This window comes from Desmodus rotundus, chromosome 8 (genome assembly GCF_022682495.2).
Source record: "Desmodus rotundus isolate HL8 chromosome 8, HLdesRot8A.1, whole genome shotgun sequence".
Taxonomy (NCBI): domain Eukaryota; kingdom Metazoa; phylum Chordata; class Mammalia; order Chiroptera; family Phyllostomidae; genus Desmodus; species Desmodus rotundus.
The window spans coordinates 26,250,094-26,254,382 of NC_071394.1; the positions used below are offsets into that span (position 1 = coordinate 26,250,094).

Here is a 4,289-nt window from a genome sequence, read left to right on the forward strand (position 1 = left end):
TACCCTTTCCCCACACAGCACTCTGTCCCTCTTCTCTGCTTTAATATTCTCTAAAGTGCTATAACCATACAACATACTATGTATTTTGTTTTGTTTTGTTATTGTTGTTGCCTTTGCTTGTCTGATTTATTTTGCATTTTCCCAAGGTGCTAACACGCAGCCAGGTTAGCAAGGAGCAGGGTTAGGGCACAGGCTTCAGAGTTATTCAGACCTGGGTTCCAGTCCTGCCTCACAGCTGAAAGATCCCATGACCGGGGCTATTTCCTTGACTTCTCTAAATCTCATCTGCAAAATGCAAGTCATCAAAGTCCTTCTTATCTCTAGGTCCTGTGATTAAATGAAACATACAAATATTGGGCTCAGCTCGTGGTGCGGTGCCTGGCACACGTAAGGTACGTACAAAGGTAAGTGCTAGGTAATCAACCAGGTCTCCACACGCTGGGACCTCTTACTCGGCGGTGCGTGGGCCCACCCTGCTGAAGACAGGGTTTGGGGCCAAGCAGATCCGGCTGCAGTGACTGCCTCACATTCTTTCCGTGGCAATGGTTGAGATTAGCACCAACGACTCCAAACAAAGCCTCTGATTGTTCTTTTACAGCCCAGTCTCTCTTTGGTGCTGGTAAACTCTTAGTTTCATTTTAAACCACACCAATTTCTTAGACCAATATGGAGAATATTGAAAGTGCAGCTGTCAAAGGTCCCCAGCTAGGAAGAGCAGCAGGAGAAAATGAATGCTGTGAGCTGCTTTGGAGGAACTGAATATATACATTGATTGTGTTTGAATGTTTGTTGTAAAGAAATGTATCCAAAGCTTTCCTCTTTTTTAACTCTCTTTCTAAGGGGAAGATGGTCTGGGAACCCCCCAGGATCCCGGCACTGGACACCTCATTTCCTCACGGGAACTCCAGGTTTGTAGCAGGGATATTTACTTATTTCCACAATTTCTTGATGTGGCCTGCCCGTTTTTTGTTTGTTTTAATAGCAGAGCCTCTTCTCGGGGGGCCTTAAAGTAAATTTTCAATAAGAACAATTTCTCTCCAGCTTTTTCTTCCTGGAAAGATCTGGTAACAAATAAAGGAGAGAGATAATTTTTAAAGAACTTATTATTTATACTCACTTAAAGCAGAATAGTATTTATGGGACCCTGGTGACACGAGAGACCTGAAGCTGCAAAGCTGGCCTCAGAGCAGTTTAGACTGTATTAGGGAAATCAGGTTTGCGTGCAACTAACGGCCATAAAGTTTGCTAAGTGCTGCTGTAACAGTGTGAACAAAGCAGGCAGAAAGAGCCGTTGCTTCCCACTGCGTACAAAGCGGCCTGACAGCTTTCCAGAAGAGAGGTTTTACCGGAGCCAGACGAGAGGGAGGGTCATTGAGTGAAAGGATCTGCAGAAGCAAAGCCACAAGAACAGATAAGGCAACAGGCTGCACATTTGCAGGACAGTGAGGGCAGCAGCCCTGTGCGGCTCCCCCAGGGCCCTGGGGAAGAGTGGCCAGAGAAGGTGCTGGAGAGGCAGGTGGGGGCTAGTATGAAAAGCTCAAAGAATCACACTTAGAAATTTGAATGCCGTCCTACAAGTCACGGGGAGCACTGAGCAGACACAGGTCATGACGAGGTCTGTGTTTAAGAAAGCTCCCTGGACTTTCCCTGCCCGGCTCGTGATGAGTGCATCAGGGGCAGCCTCGACCTGCAGAGAGCGGTTGGTGAGTTCTTCTTCAGCCCCACCCCATCCCCCAATTTCCTTTTGGATATAGACTGGTGGGGTTATAGCCCAGAGGATAGCACGTGACCCAGGCTAGGCCAAGACACTACCTCTCTCCTGTGGAAACTGACTTGAGATGAATGGCAGAGACTGAAAGCAGCTGTCCAGCAGCTGCTGCCTTGGGACACCCCCTCCAGAGCTGCCGGGCATGGCCTGTTCTCATCCCCGATCTCTGTGATCCTGGGACTCCCCGCTTTCTTTCCATAGCTATGCCCTCTTTTTTGGTGTTGTTGCTTAAACATGTCAGTGTCAGTTTCTGTTGCCTGCAACTAAAAAATCTGGATGTAGTGCCCATTGTAATTTTAATCATTTAAAAGTGTTTCTTGAGCACCTACTATGTGTCAGGCATGCCACTAGACATGAGGAATACCATAGTAAAAAAAAGAAATGTCTACCTTCATAAGGCTCTTGGTAAAATAGAAAAAAAATTGAATAAATAGTCCCATGACAGGCCCTAGAGGGACAGATATGACCAAGGCGAAGTTCAGGATTTTAGACTGGGCCCAAGGAGACAGGAGAGAGGATGTCATATGTAAACAGAGACCTGATGATTGAGTGAAGAACATTTCAGGCAGAAGGGACAGCATCTGAGGAAGACCTGAGGCAGGACATAGGGTCTCCCTCCTTGGCCTGACCTTGGCCTTTGCTCATTTATCTGGTGGAACTTGATCAGACCCGTTCCGGCTTCATCCTGCTCTGCCACCACCAAGGGTGGCCTCAGGAACCCAGTTCTCTTTCTCTATGAGTTTCCTGCCCTTATACTAAGGCTCAAGGCACCAAGTCAAGCCAGCCACCTCCAGTGAATCCTAGCCAAGTGGGATGGTGCGGTGGATGCTGAGAGGCACCATCTAGATCCCCTTGCAGGACTGAAGGGCTCACCCGCTGTGCTGCTTGAGTCCTGTCAGCAGACAACACTCAGCTGTCCTCTTACCTGATAAGCAGGCAGTTCTGGAGAGCCATCCCATATTTAGAACTCTAAGGCTTCCTTTGAGACATCCTGGCCACTTGAATTCTCCCTCTTCCCAATCCTGCATCCTCCCCTTCCCTTCTACAGGCTCTGGTCCCAAGAGTATTCCTTATAAACCTGCTGCACACTAATTTCATTTCCTAGGGAACCACCTGGCAACAGATGGAAGGAATCAGAATAAAGGATGAGAAGACAGCCTGTCTATCCTAGTGGTGTTATTTTGGACCAACCTCAGTACTTACCGCTGGGGTTGTACTAGGCGCCGCGCCTGCTACACAGAGGTTCTCAATGAGTGCTGATTTGGATAAAGGATGGAAGTTTTTTTGAAAATGTGTATAAAACCACACAATTGTCAGTTGTTGTAATTTAGAGTTGGAACAGGAAAAAAACAAAAGATAACACCAATGGGAAAGTAAAAGATGGGGCCAGATTGAAAGCTGGAGACCCTGGAGTAGAGGCAGCAAAGAAGAGGATGCCATGGCTGTCCAGAGGAGATACAATGGAGGCAGAAAGGAGGGCAAGCAGTCAGAGAAATGGTAACTGGGAAGAACAGAGGCACACAAACCAAAGGTGACTAATAAAGGGGCCATCGGTAGTGCTCGGCGCTCCAGAAATGTCACGTGAGGTAGGCAACGATGCACATAAGGCATCAGATGTAAGAGCATGTAAGAGCGACACTCACATTCATTCACTCTTCAGAAATGTTTAATTGGTCTTCACTAGTCTCCTTGGGAAAAGGGTAGAGGGGGCGGGGTACACAGGGGCATATCTGTCTCCTTCACAACTGTGGACTTTGTGCTGAAGGAGCTGCTGGTACCCAGGGGGCACCTGACAACTACTTACTATTGTTGAATAATTCTTAGGTGTTTAAAAAAACAAAGTGGGTATTTTATTATCACTAATGAAATAGTATGTTGGAAAATCTGTCTGCCACCAGCCTCTGCCACACACAGGAACACACACACACCTACCTACCCCTGCTCTGTGTAGCCCAGTTGCTGAGTATAAACAAAGCTGTGTCCTGATGTATGGAAAGCTGCCTTTCCATGCACCAGCCCAGGAAGGGGATCTCCGAGCTCTCCCTACACTTATTTATGGCATCCACACCACTTTTTAACATTGATAATTCTTTGAAGAGTAGATAAATGAACCACTAATAAGATGGCATGCTTCTAAATTTAGGAAAGAGTAAACACTTGTTATAGAATGTAAATGAGAGATCTAAAGACACATTTTGAAGGGTGTATGAACAGGACACTGAAGGCAGTGGGAGTGTTTCAAGATAAAACAGTCCCCCTTTGAAGTGAGAGTACATCAAAGTGAGTTCTCCTTACTTTCAAGAACGTGGACTTTGAGACGAGAGTATGAATCCACATGCCCAATTGCATGGGTGATCCCAGAATAATCTCCTTGACCCATTTTGACCTGATTGTGGTAGTCTGTCATTTACTAGGTATGACTGTGACATTTCGTACATCACCACACAAGGATGTCCCTCTCTCCCCACCAGAATATGAGCTTTAAAAAAAATGTATTTATTTATTTTTAGAGATAGGAGAA

The 4,289-nt window shown here is 46.4% G+C and overlaps 1 long non-coding RNA gene across 1 annotated transcript; it reads left to right on the plus strand.

Annotated features, from left to right (window-relative positions):
* Positions 1-337: 337 nt before the first annotated feature.
* Positions 338-3,065, plus strand: LOC123480913 (uncharacterized). Its single transcript, XR_006657062.2, has 3 exons — positions 338-392; positions 841-908; positions 2,874-3,065. It is a non-coding gene; the product is annotated as an uncharacterized lncRNA (long non-coding RNA).
* Positions 3,066-4,289: the final 1,224 nt, after the last annotated feature.